The sequence below is a fragment of the Anomalospiza imberbis genome, chromosome 6, assembly GCF_031753505.1.
Source record: "Anomalospiza imberbis isolate Cuckoo-Finch-1a 21T00152 chromosome 6, ASM3175350v1, whole genome shotgun sequence".
In the NCBI taxonomy this organism is placed as follows: domain Eukaryota; kingdom Metazoa; phylum Chordata; class Aves; order Passeriformes; family Viduidae; genus Anomalospiza; species Anomalospiza imberbis.
The window spans coordinates 5721593-5739924 of NC_089686.1; the positions used below are offsets into that span (position 1 = coordinate 5721593).

General features: G+C 50.5%; 1 long non-coding RNA gene across 1 annotated transcript; it reads left to right on the forward strand.

Annotated features, from left to right (window-relative positions):
- Positions 1–260: 260 nt before the first annotated feature.
- LOC137476612 (uncharacterized) lies at positions 261–6384 on the forward strand. Its single transcript, XR_011000456.1, has 4 exons — positions 261–384; positions 990–1039; positions 4344–4434; positions 6192–6384. It is a non-coding gene; the product is annotated as an uncharacterized lncRNA (long non-coding RNA).
- Positions 6385–18332: the final 11948 nt, after the last annotated feature.

Sequence of the window (18332 nt, forward strand, 5' to 3'; positions counted from 1 at the left end):
TTAATGAGGAAGAACAAACCCCTCTCCATATGCACCGCTCTTCTCTTGCAGGAGCCTCTGGCCCGGCTCGCCTGCAAACCGGTGCGACCTTTAATTACTTGTTAGTAAATTGCCCTCCCGACACCTGTAAAAACAAAGCCGGTGTCCGCGGGGCGGGGGCCGCGGCCCTGTCCGCGCCCCGCGCCCCGGGGGTGCCGGGCGAGGGGGTCCCCCCGCACCCAGCGGGGTCAGGCCGGGCCGGGGCTGCCGGAGGAGGGCCGGGCCGGGCCGGGATGCTGGGGCAGGATAAGGATGAGGATAAGGCCTTCCCGATGTGGCCGATCCCCAGGGCACAAAGGGCTCTTTCTTCGCGCACTTACCGGGACATTTTTCAAAGGATTAGAGGTGATCACGCGTTGTTTTCTTCTCTCCGAGGGCCGATACGTCTTTCTGTCCCTGTCCCCCAACCTCCACCCTTATTTCCTCCTGCTTTTGCCATGGGACCCCCAGATCCCGTCCCCCCCTTCCCTTCGCTAATGTACCTCCTGGATGTTGATTCTTTTAAGCTAGGAAGAATTTCCTTTTGGGAGGTGAAACCCTCCAGCTCCTCCCGTTCAGAGGAAAGTGCTAGTGATGGTAATACGGGGTGACACTAAATAAACAGTTAAAGCAGGGCTGGAAAGATGGAGTTAATTATCCAGTGAGCTACATTTAAACCGAGACCAGGAGGGGCTGATTTGTTTTGGCGCAGGGAACTGAGAAGGAGACGAGCCACCGAGGTCTCCTTGCTCCTCTTTGGTGGCTCTTTTACTTGTCCTTGCTGTCGCCAGCCTGGGGACCGGCGTCCTTTGGCTCCGGAGGGGGAGCCCCCGGCTGGGACCCCCGAACCGTGGCCCGCCCGGCCCGTGGCAGCAGCGCTAGGAGTCTCTGTGCGAGCCGTGCGTGGGAGCAGGCGATTTTAGGGGGTTCAGAGGCGATTTTTTTCATGTTTATTTGCTTTTGTTTCCCAGAAGTTAGATAAATTCTCGTCCTTGCGGCTCGCCTGTGCCTGCGCTCTCAGGTAAGTCTGCCTCCAAGCAGCAGCCCTGCGATGTGCTTTTGTTTTTTAAATTTTCCCTCCTGCTTCTTCCCTCTTTTCCTCCGTTTTTTCCTCCCTCTTTTTTTTTTTTTTTTTCCTTTTTTTTTTTTCCTTTGAGAAGTCTGATATTAATAATCCCCGTATGCCCCGCTTTCCGGGTCATTACGGTACTGCTGGTCTCTAATCAATCCTAATGCGATGGCAATTGGAGTCTCTGATGAATGCATCTCAGGTTTCTTGTAATGGCTCTACCACATTTTCCTGGACCTCCTTCTTTAACCTGAGATGCCAGGGGGACGTCTCCGTTCTCAGCTGCTGATTACTTCAAGATGTTTGGGCTGGTGTGGGGAGAGAGGGAGCGAGCGAGGCAGCCTGCCCCTGAATAATCTGGAACTGAATTGGATGAGCCATTTCCTAAATCAAAGGACAACGGCGGGGTTTAACTCCTTTTCTGCACGGAAGCCTGCCGGCTCGCCTTCCAGCCGGCACGGGCGGTGCTGCCTTCCCCCGCGCGTTCGTGTCCGTGACACGGCCCTCGGGTACCCGGCGTGCGCAGCTCCCCCCATCCATTGCAGCCCCCCATTCAAAGGGGGAGACCCCCACCCATCCCCATCCATCCCCAGCTGCTCGCACCGCCCCAAAGCCCCTGAGTGCCGCTGCAGCCGCACCGCGGGGGTGGGATCCCCACGCCGAGGGGGGAAGGGGCGGTGCGATTCCCCCGCGGGCGCGCAGGGACGCGCGCAGCGGCCGCGCGGTGTTAGCGCTGAGATTCGCTCTCTCCCGACGTTGTTTTTCTCTCTTTTCCCAGCGTAATAGCGTTTGCCGTAACGCGAGGCAATGTTAGCCGCAACTTCTGCCTCTTTTTTAATTTTTACAAATTAAAAAAAAAAAAATAGGATACTGCAGCAGGAATTAGGCTGCGGCCAAACCAGGCGTGGGGCTGCCGCGGGTTCGAGTGCTGCTTCTCTGCAGCCGGCAGGATGTTCCCTCGGGATGCAGCTCCTCCGTGGGAGAAAAACACGCCCCAGCTGCCCCTCTGCAGCCACTCCTCGGCCGGCAGCTGGATATGTCCCAGCGCGACCCAACACGCGTGGGCAGCTTCGCCTGCGCCCCTATGAGATGAGGGTGTGCTGAGGGCGAGGAGCAGAATAATGTTTGGAACGAATAATTGAATCTCTCAGCGCCGGATGCGATGTAAAAATGAATCCCCGGCAGAAGAGCAGCGAGGGGTAAATGCAGCCCCTTCCCCGCGGGGTCTGGCCCTGCGTGGGGAGGCAGCAGCACGGCCGCGGGTGGGGTGTTTGTACTGAGGCCGTGGGTGGGTCCCCGCTGCACCTCAGCGGTGCCACATCTGCCAGGAATGAGTCACTCGCAGAAGCGAAACAAACCGCGGGCGCCTTCTCCGCGCCGTGCGCTCGGGGAGGCGGCTCCAGCCCGGCCGATCTCCCCGGGGTACCGGGGCTGAGCTGGGGGTGCGGGCACCGCAGCCCCCGCCCTGTGACACCCACCCGTGTGTCACCCCACACACGCCACGTGTGCGCTCCCACCGACGTGCTCACTCCCCTACCTGTGCCCCTCCGTGCGCCCACACCTCAAAATCCACCCGTGGGCACTCCCCACCCGTGTGTGCGACGCTCCCCCTCCTCCGAAGGCAGGGTCTCGTAGAGCTCCTCAAGTGGCACAGACACCCTACGTGCACTGCCGTGGGCACACACCGCACCCCTGTGTGCTCACACCGAACCATGTGAACGCTCCCGCAGCCCTGTGTGCACGGACCCACCCCGGTTCCCACCCCACCCACGCGTGCACCCCCCGCCCGCATCTGTGACACACATCCACACTCACACGGACCGTCCCCACGCGTGTCTGGGGCAGGGAGTTCATGCGAGTGAGTCCCGTCTGTCCCTGCCTCAGGGGATGGCTAGGAGAGGGGCGCCGGACACCGGGAAAACTGCAAAAAAACCCCTTATTTAAAAAAGGAACTACAAAAAAAAAAAAAAAAAAAAGGCAGCAAGGGTGATGGTTGATTCCCCCCCCCCCCCTTACAATACATTATTGTAATGATTTCCACGCAAAATGCTTAGAAAAAAAATATAAATTACATTTTATGTCCTCCTGGATCGAGGCAGGCACTTTGAGGGTTCTCCTCCCTCTGTGCCATCCCCCAGAACAATTCCTTCTCCCCACCTGGCCAGCGCACGATCCGCACTGGGAGCAGGGTGCTGCCGGGGGCTGCGAGGGTGGCAGCTGGACCGGGGACAGGATTTACATCCCAGGCTCTGTTTCCCTGTGTGCTTTGCATTCGGGTACCGAACAAATGTTTCCATTGCTGGGGGACTGTTCCAGTTTCAGCTGTGCCAAGGGAAGAGGCACCATGACCCTTTGGGTTGGGTGTGCGTGCCTGTGGCGGGTCAGTGGGCACCCACGTGTGGGAATATGGGGTTGTGGGGCAGTGGAGTCCTGCCTTCAGCGATCCAGTGCTGGGGGGCCCATCCCGCACCCACCGCCCTGGTGGCTTTCCAAGCTGGCTGCAAGGAGGGGACCTTTCACCTCTCATTAGTGATGCCATCAGTGGCTTGGCAGAGCAGAGCTGAGGTCATGTTACATATGGCACACAGTCTGTTCAGCGCCGGCAACGCCAGCTTTGAAATTTTAGAGAGGGGAAAGGTCACCTTGCGTAAGCCGAGGTCTGGGGGTCCTCCGGTCTGTCTGCGCCCTGGGTGGGTCTCCATATGCCTCTGTCGTCGCCAGCCTTGCTCTGTCTGGCCCTGAGAGATGCTCAGCCCATCTTCTCTTCCATCTCCTGAATTTGCAGGGAATACTTTCACACTGCCTTCCCTTTTCCCTTACAGAAAGCCTCTCCCGGTGCTGTTTTTTTTTCTCCTTTCTCTTCCCAGCACAAACCTGTCTCTAACATCTGATTATTTTTTCAAACAACGTATAATGCAGCTTTCCAGGAGAAAATGAGTTGTCTCTGTTTATCAGCAGATCTCTCCAGACGGATAAGTTTACACTTCTCAGACCTGGGTGTATAATTTCATAGACCTTCAAAAGTGTCGTGCTTCCATGGTGATTAAAACTCACTCCTGAATCTTGCTGGGGCATTTCAGGTTTCATGCCACTGGATCTTAGAAAAGCACATCTGTACAGCCATATATCTTTCATCTGAAGGGCCAAAAAAAAAAAAAAAAAAAAAAAAGGCAAACCCAATATATTTTGTATTTGGAAAAATATGACACATTGCAATAAATTAATTCCTGGTGTAATTCACTACATTGAATTTCAGCAGGATCCTGTTGGAGCTTCATCTGGAATGATTCTGGAGGTGTTGACTGCAGGGAAGAAGTTACCAGTTTCCCACGTATCACAACTGTCAGGTAAGTTCATGCCCCTTCTCAGCCCTGCTGCAGAATCTTATTTTGCACTTTGTTTTTTTAAATACGTGGGGCCGGATCCTTAAGCTCTTCAAGTAACCTGGCCAAGAGTCTCTGGCATGCAGCTGCTGTAGGGAGATCTTCAAAAGGACATTTGCTTCTTCACAGGTCATAACTAAAAAGGTTCTAAATGAAATAGATGCTTATCTTAAGAATTCAGGAGAAGTTGGAGCCGAACCAGCATGCAGTGGATTTGGGATACACCTTTCTGTCTGCTCCAGTGAGGCATCCAAACAGCCAAATTAAAGGGAGCTTGATGTAATTTCCTACAAATAGGGCTACCTGCATGGATTTTAATTTTTAAGCAGGAATATTCTGCCTTCCAAAGAGGGAATTTGGGAGCACACATATGAAAAGGCTTATTTTCAGAAATTGAGATGCTGCAATCTATTTATGAATTTTTTTCATAAACAGTGTTTAACTGTGTTTTCCTAGCACGGGGCTAAACTGTGTCCTTGGTTATTGAATGCAAATCTGCTGATTTAAATGGAGTTCATTCCAAGTGGGAACAGGACTTAGCCATCATTTTCCTCTGCTGTCTAATCACTGTAGTCTGAAGAAAAGCAACATATGTATAATGGTAGCTGAGATGCAGGAGGGTGGAAGCTTTCTACCAATGAGAACCACATTAAATAATTAATTCCCAATTGCCTTTCTACATTAGTGCTTTCGGCTATAAAAGCTGGTCAGCTTTGTAAGGCCCCAGGCAATGAAACATTTGGTGCATTGTCAGTCCAAAAGTGGAGGTAATAGATATCCAGTGTGGCTGGAAAAGTGCTACTCTCCATCCTGCCATTTACATATTCCAGCTGCACAGCCTCATTCCTCATCCCTTCCTCCGCCTTACTGAAGTTTGACAGGACAGCATCTCTTCCGAGGTGGCTGCTGAAGAAGCCAAAAGTGTATTTATTCCATCAAAAAAGAAAGGAACTTAACTCCTGAGTCTAAAAATGGAGCGTACAAAGCTGGTCTCTCTTATCAGCAGACAAATCTGACGGGTTAATAAAGAAAAGACTGAATTTCCCCCTCTTTCCCCACTTGCCCCCCTTGCCCCATCTGCTGTCCCCCAAGCCCAGCCTGTCACCTCAGGTCACGATGGGATCTTTAGGGCTTGTACGTCATCCGCAAGAAAGGTCTTGCCATGAGAAATGACTTCACAAAGCCTTTTGATGTGCAAGGCATCAGAGGCTGCTCCGCTCACCTTCAGAGATAAAGGTACCTGTGCGTGTGTGTATGAAGCTGAAGAAGAAAAGGAAGTGCTGGAATAAATTGCCTGGGGAGGTGGGAGATTCTCTGTTTAAAAACAGGTCTAGACAAACATCTGTCAGAAAATACCGACGTCTATTTGATCTTGTCTTGGAGCTGGGGGAAAGACTGAATGGTGCTGTCAAGTCCTTTTCAGCCCTGAGAGAACACAGTTATACACATATATTTATATCTGCTCAGGTGTGTGTATAAATATCTGTATTTCCAAACTTTCAGGGACAAGCTCTTGGTCCCTGTGATAATTTGTGCCTGTGAATCTTGCAGGTTAATTACAACCAGCTTTGCTCTCTCTTGGCTTCATCAAATTTGAGTTTCAGCTCTATTTTAATGTCCTTTGTGCCGTGAGTGGATCGGATCACAGTGTCTAATCTACTGATTGTGTTTTTCTCCCCTCCTCTCCCCTCCCCTCCCCTCTCCTTTTTCTCATGTTCAAGTGAAGTTCCTTCAATTCTGGGAGATTTCCAGCAATTCCACTTAAGTCCCAAAGCACATCTGTGAATGCAGGTGGGGTTGCACTTCTTGAGGTAAGATTGTGGTAGTATAAACTTATCTTTACCATCACTCGTAATAGATGGGTGCTTGGCAAATTTGTTAGGCTGAGCATGAGGATGGCATGAAAAATTTTGGGGTTTTTATGATTATTTTTGTACACAGTCACTTTTCAAGGCATTCTTCAGCTTTAAAGACAATGTGGTAATGGCTGCTGCTGGCACCCCTATAATTTCCTTCCAAGCATGCAGACCTCAACAGGATCACTGAGCTGCAGGATGCAGCTTTGAGGAGTGTGTTGGCAGCTCATCTGTGTTTGTGCATGGAGGACTGCGAGACACCAAGGGCCAGGACTTGTGATCCTCTACACAGCTTCCAGGATTAGTTATAAATATTTCATTAAAATACATTTGAAAGGGATTTTTAACACTGTGATTCTTCCCTAAAGATGGGGTCCTGTGCAACTCAGCATTGGAGACAGAGGAGAGTGATAGAAAACTTACATTCCAGGGAGGTGAAAAAGGGTTTTGCAGGGCTGAAGTGGGGGAAACTGGACAGCAATTTTTCTGTTGCTGCCCCTAGAGCACAATTACACCAGACAATGCCAGTATTCCCTTGACATCCTGGTGTGTGGAAGCGGGAGGTGCTGCAGCAAATTGCAGAAATCAAACACTACAATTTTGTAGCAGAAATTGAGCTCTGAATTTTTGAAACCAAAAGCTAGGATGAGCCAGGCTGCAAAGGCTGATCTAGGATTTTAGCCTTCACTAGGTTTCAGAGGCAACTTCTCCTGCTTATCCATCTTATCCTTCCAAATGATCCCCCCATAGCAGAGCCCTTTGTAACCACATTTGTGGTCCGATGTCATGGCTGAAGTCACCTGCTCCTGCAGAGTGCACTGGTGCAGCAGGTTGAACTCTGCAATGACCATGGAGAGGACACATCACTACTTCTGCCAAGACCACAGAGAGGCAGAAACCTTTGTCCTGGGGACAGGCAGGGGCAGAAAGCCCTGATAGTGCCTGAGAAGGAGCAACCAGAGCTCATGAGTGTGTCCTTGGGCAGGGTTTGAAGAGGACCTGAGAGTTAAGTTCACATTTTGGATGTACCTTCCTAGCAGAGCTGAGTTCTCCATCATGTTCATTCAAGAACTGTGAGCAGCAGGGAGGAGAAGGTGAATTATGAGCCCCTTGGGTGCAGAAAACCAGAGGGGCAGCAGCAGGGTGTGCTGTGTCCCAGCTGATGATGGGTGCGGCGCAGGTTTTGACATCGGGACAAGGAACTCTTGGCAGGCCAACCTCTAGCACAGCATGGTCAAGCTGTGCAGAAAAGGCAGGGTGAGAGAGGGATGGTGACTGTCCCCTAGAGCCGAATCCAAGAGGAAAGAGGGGGAAAATGAGCACAGGCTGGCTGTGAGCACACAGGAGCTTGATGATGGGACAAGGTCTCCAGCACAGGGTGATAGAAATCACAACTCATTTTACAAAGGAGCCCAGCAGAAGTACAAAGGGCTGAGATGGCCTGTTCCCCTTCTCTTATCTCACCCTTTTTTATTTCAAACACCACTTTTCTGAAGATCTGCCTGCAGAGGGTGGGGCAGGCAGGACACCAAAGGCAAAATTCGTGTTTGCCCTTCCCAAGTGGCACACTTGCATGCACCGGAGCCATGCGTGTCAGATGATGTTTTGGGGGCAAGGTAGAGGAGGAAGGGGGGGATCTTTCCCCCATTTTGTTTTGTACATTCCTTTTGCTGGTGAACCTTTCCCACTGTGGCTGGGGTGGTTTTTCTGATGCCTCTTGGGTTTGTTCTGCAGCCAGCACTTCTGATTCTGTCTGGCCACATATTGTATTTGGCTGGTTGTCTCTCTCACTCTGAAAATTCCTATATTTTTTTTGGTTTAATTTTTTTTTCTTTGTGGCATTTTAATATCTCACAACTGGCACCTTTACCAAGAGATTAAATGTCTGTAAACAAAGAGCTGTTTTACAGGCAAGCTTTAAGACAGGCAACAGGTAAGACCCCCTTGTAAAAGAAAATATGGGGAAAATTTATTCAGTGTGGGTAATGCTTTTAAAATATTTCTTCCACAAAACTAGGTATTACAAACAATTCCTGAGCTAACACTCAAATAAACCACCATGAATTATTCAGGTAATTAAAACTTTAAAACAATTTTAGGGGAAACTAGGAGAGAGTGAAGCATTGTTGACCTTGAAAAGTTTCTACAGTGATGAGAGAAAATCCAAATGCTTTTGGATGGGTGGTAGAGGCAGTTCAGCTGCCTCTACCTTCAGCTTCAGGGAAGGAAAGAGAAGAGCCACAAATCTTTTATGCTAATAATTTGTTTCACACTCTGGTAGAAAAGCCATTGGAAATGTATCCAAGGTTGTGCTGGAACTGTCTTGGCACTGTAGGTCTGGCCTTTTTAGTGAGGTTAGTGAAAGCACTTCAGGGCTTGGCCCTGGGAACTGGGGAGAGCTGGGTGGTGGGGATCAAGCAGCCAGCAGACTCATGCAAGGAGCAGGGATCCCTCGGCAGGGAGACCATGAGTGGGTTTGTCCTACCATGGACTTATGTAAAAGCAGTTTTAACTCAAATCCTTTCCTTTTGACAATCCAGAGTAGATCTTTTCCCCTTCATCACCTGAGAGTTTCCATGTTCTGTTCTCCATTAAAACCTTCCATCTGGTAAGTTCTGGGGAGTTTCTTTCCTGGCAGGGTGTCTTCCTATCCTGCATCCACCCTCTCCTGCCTGGCACATGGCGTGGAATGCGTTGGCAGGTACCAGAAGAGGGCAAGGGCACAAGTCAGGAGTGACAGCAGCTCAGAGCCTTTCCCAAGGGCTGGCTTTGGCAAATTCCAGCCTGGCCCAAGGGCAGGGACTCCTCAGCTCAGGGGAGCAGCGTGGCCCTGGCTGTGCATGGAGCTGGCATGCTGTGGGACAGGCTGAGGCTGTGGAAGGTGCTCAGTTACAAGGACTCCAGGACGGTGCTGAAATGAAGTGCAAGGGACAGAAGGTAGAGGTGGATTAGCTAATTAATGCACAGCTTAATTAGGAAGTTGTAGCCAGGCATGCAAGCCCTGCTGTCCTCCTCTCCTGGTTCTGACCCCTCTCACCGTGAGTGTGACATAGGGAGCCACTGGAGTCCACTACAGGAAAAGTAAATATTGTTGTTTCAAGCAGAGAATGGTTTATTCTACAACAGAACACAGGGTGCATTCTCTTGGACAGCCCACATTGAGCTCGGGGGATTGTAGCCCACCCAGCTGCCAGTGAGGCTGCTCCTTCTGGCTGGCACAAGCCCAGGTGCCAGGTATGCCACCCTAAACCCACGGGCGATGAGGGGATGTGTGTGGGGCTGCTGTGAACACATCCAGTGGCTCCAGAGATGGTCCATCAGCTCCTCCCTGCAAGCAGGTCCTTTGCTGGTGTTTGGGCCAGTTTTGGGCCAGCTGCCCAGGGCAGGATGGAGTCACTGGGGTGCCAATGGAGCTGTGAGGGGCAGGATGCAGCTGGAGCAGGCATAAAAGCCAGTGATGCTGGGGGAGAGGAGGGAACAAGCTCTGCCCTTCCCCACTGGAGCTGTGTGATCGTTTGTATAATCCCCTTAGCTTCAATGGCACCACGGTGATTTACAGCACTAATGCTTTGATCCAGAACATGATGGACCATGGGACACGAATTAAAATATGAGAGATGACTGCAAAGCACAAGTTTCCATTTGTGGCCAGCTATTTTGTGAAGACGTGACAGCAACCAGGTGTGAAGATCTTGCAGGAGATGAGGGAAAACCAAGCCAGTCCAAGCAGATTTGTTAGAATGTGAATGGGAGCACAGCAGCGTAAGTGCTATTAATAGGATTTACACAGATTAGTAAACTAATCTGTGCATTTCAGATTGGATTTCATATTATGGAAAAGAAAATTAAGCCACATACCACACAGACTTTCCAGGCAGTGATTTGTGAGGGTGATCTATTTGCTGGTAGAAGTGGCTGCTCAGAAAAGTTGTGACAGCTCTGTTGGGTGGGTCAGTGACACCCAGTGGGAGCCCAGGAGGGGGGACAGTGTTGTAGCTGTTCTGGTGGATTTGGGAGACAGACAATGAAAGGAGCAGGTTGTTTAAGGAATGGCTCTTAAAATGCATTGCCAGGAGGTAAAGCAGTGTCCAGCATTGGCTGCATCACCACTGGTGAAGAGTTGTCCTCCTGACTCAACCAAAATGAGAAGCTGTGGCTGTCTCATCCATGGAAGTGCTCAAGGCCAGGCTGGATGGAGCTTGGAGCAACCTGCTCTGGTGGAAAGTGTCCCCACCTATGGGGTGAGATGAGTTTTAAGGTCCCTTCCAACCCAAACCATTCTATGTTTCTGTGAAAAATAACTTTCCCTTCTCTGCACGTGGACTGGAGAGGAGCAGAATTGGTCAAATGTCACTGAAGTGGGGAGGTAAAGGGCTCCCCAAAGGGAAGGGCAGAGTTCTCTTGCTGTGCCCTGCTCCTGGTACCACTGCAGGAGGTGGGCAGAGACAGGGAGGTGGGAGGTACTGGCACAGCTTAGGGAAAGATTGAGTACCCAGGACAATTCTGAGCTGAAAATTTCATATATTATGTATATATAATATCCAATAATATATTCAGATTACATAATATAAATACATGTTACATATGAAAACATAATAGATAATATATGCAAATATATATTATACATTTAAATAAATATTTTATATAAATGAATAAATAAACATGTTTGATCAGTAGGGTCTGGCCTCAGTATTTTGACTGTGCTATTCCAGGTGGGTGAACCCCAGCCTGGCTGTGCCTTTTGCCACGGAGGAGGGAATTGCTGTTACTGTTGTTGTACTGATGGGGAGTTATAAATCCAGGTATTTAGGAACTGGACTTTTGGTTCCAAGTGGTTAACAGCAGCTAATCTTGGGATAGTTACAGTTCAAACTGCCTCTGTGTAGGGCTTCAAAAATAAAGTATAACTCATCTCTCTCATCTCATCTCTTTGTGCTTCCTGTTACTTTGCAAGAATACAAGTTTTTGGAACATTTAAACACTCATTATAGTCAGGACTGAAGGAAGACTACCACTAGCCTTTCAAATTTCTGTTTTAGATCAAAGCTTTAAGAGGCAGAATGAGCTGAGCAGCCCAGCAACAAATAAAAATCCCAAAATTTATTTGGTTTGTCTGGGAGAACAAACACTTTGGATTTTTCCTGGGCCAGGGCTGAGGGTGGCAGCTAATAAAAGGCACTTAAGAAGGTTTCTCTCCCTTTTCCCCCTCCTTTCCCACTGCCCTTGAAGGTTCCTCTGGTCCTTGCTATGGGTGATAACTGAGCTGAAAACCATTTGTTACAACTGGGAGCCATTTGCTTTGTGCTAATTATGGATACACCAAAATGCAGTTTGTATGCAGACATGTACTGAGGTGTGGTGTGGAGCTGGGGTCTCCAGCAACCTGCCATGCAATGGTCTGTGCTGCCAGGAGCTGGATGCTCTGGGAATCCTGCCTGTGTTACACAGGGATGTAGAATGCATTTGCTTGAATTCCTTAAGAACAGAACTGCTTCTACAGTGCTGATTTTAGGAAATGCATTTGTATGCTATTTTTAGGGGGGGGTTGTTTTTAGGTCAGGGAAATGTGTGTCTAGCTTGAGTTATACTAAGTTATTTTTTGTTTTTTTGGTTTTTTTTAATCAGCTATTAGCTTTACCGATTACACCGCAATAGTCTAGAAAATTAATTCAGAAGCCTAATTTTAAGTTTATGGAAATTTGAGCCCAGAGGCAGCTTTGACAAATATTCTCTTGAATTTGTAGACCATTTACTAGTATTATTTCTAAAATGGCACCTATTTTATACCCTTGTTTATTTTCCTGAAGTGTCTTGTTGCACTAAGTGCTATCAGACTCAAAGGCTTGGAGAGCATGAGGCAACACCAGATTTGAAATAAAATGCAGCTAGATAGATGGATGTGATACACCCAAATTTATATATATTCTGGCTTGGAGACCTTCAGTGTCTCCAAATTTATTTCTGTGTTTTAAAACCAGGAACTTAAGAATGAAGTTGAGCAGGAAGTTGTGGCTGTAACTCCTTTGCCTACTTCCCCTCTCTCACCATCTACTAAATATTGCAAAGTCCATAAATTGTGAAAGTTGACAAATCAGAGCGTTGCTTAAGTATAAGATTGAGACTTGGAGCCAGGAGATTTCAATCCTGCATTACCTGGAATATATCATTACTGACAGACTTGTTTGGATTCAATTTCTACCAGCTATAAAGTGGGATTCTCAAATTCTGTCGTGCCAGCCTCGTTGCCTTTGATGACATGATACTCTGCTTGGAAAGAGAAGAGCCATCAGAGGTGACACAGCTTGGCATCCACCGGCCTTTGGTGCTGTTCCATGCCCCAATGAACTGGGGAAATGTGATCTGGGCAAAGTCTCTGCAGGATGGGTGGAAAATTGTTCTGAAACTGTGATTGTCTTGTGCTTCCAGGTCAAAATACCACCATCTCTTGATCAAAGTGATCTCCTGATCAAGTGTTTCTACTCAGCACAGCTTTAGGCTGTGTTTGCAGGGACATATTGGATTTTGGAAGAGGGTGTGCTTATTAAATACAGATGAACTGATGATTCTGCACGAGTTTCACAGGGTGGAGACCTGGATCCTGAAACATGGGATATTGTGGTGCCTGTGCTGGAAGTAGAGCTTGCAGGACAGGAAGCACTTCTTTCACTGGATGTGGCTCTGGTAAAACCTAAGCAGTAGTGTTCTCTAGTTTTGTGCTTAGATATAGATCTCCTACTGCTTTCCAGTGTTATGAATATGTTCAAAACAGCTGCTTATTTCACATTCGTTTATTATGGCTTCTAGAAAGACCCTAATAACTGAGAATAGTTAAGAGATGAACAGAAATAGGCTCTACACTCTACCTTAATCTGAGGGTCTGGTCCTCCAGCCTGGTCCTCCAGGGCACCACCAAATGACTATTCCTTGTTTGTCATAAGCATCATTCACCTGAAACAAGACTTGCTTTCATAACCCAAACTGATCAAAAATCTGAGTGAAAAAGATTCAGATCTTGGTGAAGAAATCTGGAAGGAACAGGAGCACTTCTCACCATGCACAGGTGAGCAATGGTTGCTCCCATTTCTGGGTGACAAACACAAACTTGAGCAACTGCTTGAGTGGTTTCATTTGCTGGGGCTGATTTTTCCAAAGGAATGGGATGAAGCTCTCCTGGCTTGAAGCTCAGGTTAACTCTGCCTTTGGTTTGCACAAGAAAAAAGCCCACAATAGCTACAGGAAACTGAGGCCAGAAGGGATTTACTGAGACCTGCTAACCGTAGCAGGAGGTGCCAAATGTCCTGGCACCTCTGTACTGGGCCAGTGAACTGTCCTGGAGCCATGGCTGGTGCTGTGTGATCTCTGGGACCAGGCATCCTGCAGCACTGCTGGTCAGGGCAAGGCGACTGTGCCTGGAATGTGCAGCGTGCCCTGTGCTCCTGGGAGCACTTCCAGGCCCTCCCCGATAAAGCCAGACCTTGAAATAGGCTGCTATCAACAGCCTGCTGCCAGGTACTGCTCTTTTTGGAAGTCCTGGGTCCCACCTCATATCAAGAGGTCTGCAGGGCTGAGAATGAGAGCAGCCCTTAAACATCTCCCTTGGAATTTTTCTGGAGGGTCCTTGGGAGCTCACAAAAAAAAAAAAAAAAACACACAGGGAAGATGCTACAGGGGCTCAGCTGAAGCCCCTCAGTGCTCACGGACCTGGAGGCTGGGCCTGCTGTGTTCTTGCACCCAGTCCTTGTCCTTGTGGGCAGATGTCTGAAAGAGAGTCTCACGTTTCTGGTCTGGAGTTCATTGCTTTCTTGGCAAAGTTGGGGGACACCAAACCCTGAGGGTGATGTAAGGAGTAAAAACACCTCAGTGTTTTGAAGCTCTGGGGAGAACACCACTACATTAGTAGTGAGGAGGAGGAGAAATGCAGCCCTCAGAAGCTGATGTGACTCCCCACACAGGGGTGTCATGTGCCTAAATCCTTCCACATGCAGGTGGTGTCACTTTCCTAGAGTCTGCAGCTCTCTCTCCTGCTGATGCTGTTTGAGTCTGCCTCTCCTCCAAGAGCAGCACTAACAGGGCAGTCAGCCCCTGCTGCCTCTGCTGCTCTTCTGCCACAGGCTCTGAGCAAGGGGACAACATGTTTAGCAGCAGCAGGTCAGAAATCTGAACCTGTCTGTGATGGAGTTTTGGGACTGTGCTCTAATATATGTTGCCTACAAGAAGAAGAAGAGGCTGCACCTCTTGCACAACTTCATAGCGGACATCAAAATAAAGATTTTTTTTTAAAGTCTTAATCTGGTCAGGGCTCACTTCCACTTGCATGCATACAACACAACAGATAATGTTTTTTAATACAGACAACTTGTATATTTGTATGTGCATTGTGAATGTGCTTGGGATGATGCTGAGTTCCTTTTAGAACTGCCTTCTGATCCCCTGGCCTGCCTTGGTTTGATTAAGCAGCAGTAAATAGCAAAATCCCCAGTATCTCCCTAGGACATGAGTGACACCCAAATTGTCGTTTGTTCTCAATGTATTCTTTTAAGAAGCCGCTGACTTAGGACATGCAAGAGCATGCACAGCTCAGGCTCTGGACTAACCCGTCCTCTTTCCCCTGAGCATTTCTCCCTCTCAGCTCCTTGGACTTGGTGGCAGATGAGTCAGACCTTTCTCAGATTGCCTTGATCTGGAAGTGGGTGGCTTTGGAGTCCTCCAGGGCCTGCATGTGCATCACCCTGAGCTAAGGATCCAGGCAGGAACAGTTTTTTGGAGCCTGAGTGCTTGGAGGCTCAGGGGTGCTGCTCTAGGGCCAGTCTAGTTATCAGCAGGGCTGTTGGTTGGCATGAGAAGGTGGCTGTAAACACAACAAATAAATGAAAGAAGCAAGCTCAGCTCTGGTGTCAGCAGCAAGTCCTCCTGCTGCTGTCATCCAAGCGGGATTGGGCTCCCGAGGAGGTGGCGTGAGCCAGTGGGCAAAGCAACAGGGGGAGTCAGAGACCTGGCTTTGCAACCTGCCTGTGCCACCCACCGCCTGCATCGCCCCGGGCGCATCACATCACCTCCCCTCCCCTGCTGCCTCCTCCCAGCCTGCTTTTATTTCTGTGCGTTTACATCTGCAGGCAGTGCAAGGGATACCATGAACGCCGAGCTCGCTGCCTGTCGGCGTGCAGAGCAGGGAAGGAAATGATGCGGTGTAACATTCTGGGAGTCCTTTCATAACGCGAGGTCTCTCACAAAGCACTTTGGCTGCCACAACAAAGCTTATTGATCAGCCTCAAGTATTCCAAATTGTGTCTTTCTGCCCGAGAAGTAGCAGGATGGAGAATGAAAGCACTTACACGGGAGAATATTGTACATGAGTTATTGAGTAACCATCAGCACTGCTCCAGGGCTGCTCTGTTCCTCTGGACTGCATGCAACTTCTGAACGTTTTATCTCTTTCCTTCAGCATTTGCAGGCATGTGCCAGCTTCTGTAGCATATAAAGTAGGTGCTATTTTTATTGAATCTGGCTTTAATGATGTAGATTTTTCACACGTGTGTTGGTTTTTTATTGTTGGTCTCATTCCTGAACTTTCTGGCACCTCTAAGTGTGAAATCGGTTATGTGCACGTTGCTTGGCAGAAGAATTCCAATTTCTGGGAATAATTTTCCTTCTAAAATGTATTTTTATATTAAAAATGTGATCTGTATCCATATACTGGCCTAAGATTCCAGCCCAGAGATTTCTGCAGCCAGAGATCATCACAACAGGGGATGCAGCCTGGAAGGAGACCTCTGCTTTCCAAGCTGTGAGTATTCATATTAAAGCCTTGTTTTACTGACCCAACCTCTGCCTCTTGGAGCAGCAAAATCCCCTTCTGATCTGGCACCAGGGGAAAATCAAGACAAATATAGAGGATAATAAGTGCTGTCTTCCAGCATTTTCTCCCTTCCCAGCTTGTCTCCCAGCTAGATCAAGAGAAACCACCCATCTCCCCGAGCCTTCCTACCATCAGCTCCATCCCAGCTACTGCCTTGGCAGCCCCCCCTCCTCCCTCCAGCATCCCCAAGCCCTGGGGCAAAGGCAGGGGCTCAAGGACCCAGCTGCTCACCCTTCCAAAGGTGCTGTCCCCCCTTTCTCCATCTGTGCACAGGCTGCCAGGGAAGAAGGAGCCGTGGCTGTGTGTGGTTTTCTCGCCCAGGGTGACCTGGAACACATCTGCGAAGCGCTCCAAAGCAGCAGGAATGCGCTCCGTTAGGACATGATTCATCCTGCATACCGCATGGGTGGCTGCTCAGGGAGAATTTGGACATTTGCATACGCTGCCGAGACTTTCCGCTTCTCGCTTGCTCGCAAACCCCTGCACTTCATCCAGAGCCCCTGTGGGGGCTGCACAGCCAGAAATCCCTTCCCGGGGCATTGGCTGGAGCCAGCCCAGCAGCGGTGGTCCTGGAGCTCCTTCCCCGCCTGCACCGTGAGGCAGAAACGAGAGAAGCTGCTCCCAGCCAGGTCGAAGGGTGCCTTTAGATCCTCAGCTCCTGCTGCAAGCAAAGCTGGGACAGAGCTGCTGCCCGGGGATCAGGTTGGAATTTGGTCTCTGCAGGCAGGAAAATATCATCACAGTTCTGCTCAGGCAGAACCAAGGCACGGCCGAGGCAGCGCCGCGAACACGACTGAGCCAAGCGCCCGCTTCTGGGAAGGAAACAGGAATTGGGCAACGAGGCACTTGGCTCTGGCTCAGGGCTGCTCCCGGGCAACTGGATTATTTACTTCGGCAGCTGCAGAGTCGGATCAGCCTCGAGCAGAGGGGAGATGCTCCCCGGGCTGGAATGGGACTCCCTGTGCTCGAGCAAAGGGGAGATGCTCCCCGGGCTGGAATGGGACTGCCTGTGCTCAGCCTCGAGCAGAGGGGAGATGCTCCCCGGGCTGGAATGGGACTGCCTGTGCTCATCCTCGAGCAGAGGGGAGATGCTCCCCGGGCTGGAATGGGACTCCCTGCACTCAGCCTCGAGCAGAGGGGAGATGCTCCTCGGGCTGGGAGGGGACTCCCTGTGCTCAGCCTCGAGCAGAGGGGAGATGCTCCTCGGGCTGGGAGGGGACTGCCTGTGCTCACCCTCGAGCAGATGGGAGATGCTCCCCGGGCTGGAATGGGACTGCCTGTGCTCAGCCTCGAGCAGAGGGGAGATGCTCCCCGGGCTGGAATGGGACTCCCTGCGCTCAGCCTCGAGCAGAGGGGAGATGCTCCCCGGGCTGGGAGGGGACTCCCTGTGCTCAGCCTCGAGCAGAGGGGAGATGCTCCTCGGGCTGGAATGGGACTGCCTGTGCTCAGCCTCGAGCAGAGGGGAGATGCTCCCCGGGCTGGAATGGGACTGCCTGTGCTCATCCTCGAGCAGAGGGGAGATGCTCCCCGGGCTGGAATGGGACTGCCTGTGCTCATCCTCGAGCAGAGGGGAGATGCTCCCCGGGCTGGGAGGGGACTGCCTGTGCTCAGCCTCGAGCAGAGGGGAGATGCTCCCCGGGCTGGAATGGGACTGCCTGTGCTCATCCTCGAGCAGAGGGGAGATGCTCCTCGGGCTGGAATGGGACTGCCTGTGCTCAGCCTCGAGCAGAGGGGAGATGCTCCCCGAGCTGGAATGGGACTCCCTGCGCTCAGCCTCGAGCAGAGGGGAGATGCTCCCCGAGCTGGAATGGGACTGCCTGTGCTCAGCCTCGAGCAGAGGGGAGATGCTCCCCGGGCTGGAATGGGACTGCCTGTGCTCAGCCTCGAGCAGAGGGGAGATGCTCCCCGAGCTGGAATGGGACTCCCTGCGCTCAGCCTCGAGCAGAGGGGAGATGCTCCCCGAGCTGGAATGGGACTGCCTGTGCTCAGCCTCGAGCAGAGGGGAGATGCTCCCCGGGCTGGAATGGGACTGCCTGTGCTCATCCTCGAGCAGAGGGGAGATGCTCCCCGGGCTGGAATGGGACTGCCTGTGCTCATCCTCGAGCAGAGGGGAGATGCTCCCCGGGCTGGGAGGGGACTGCCTGTGCTCA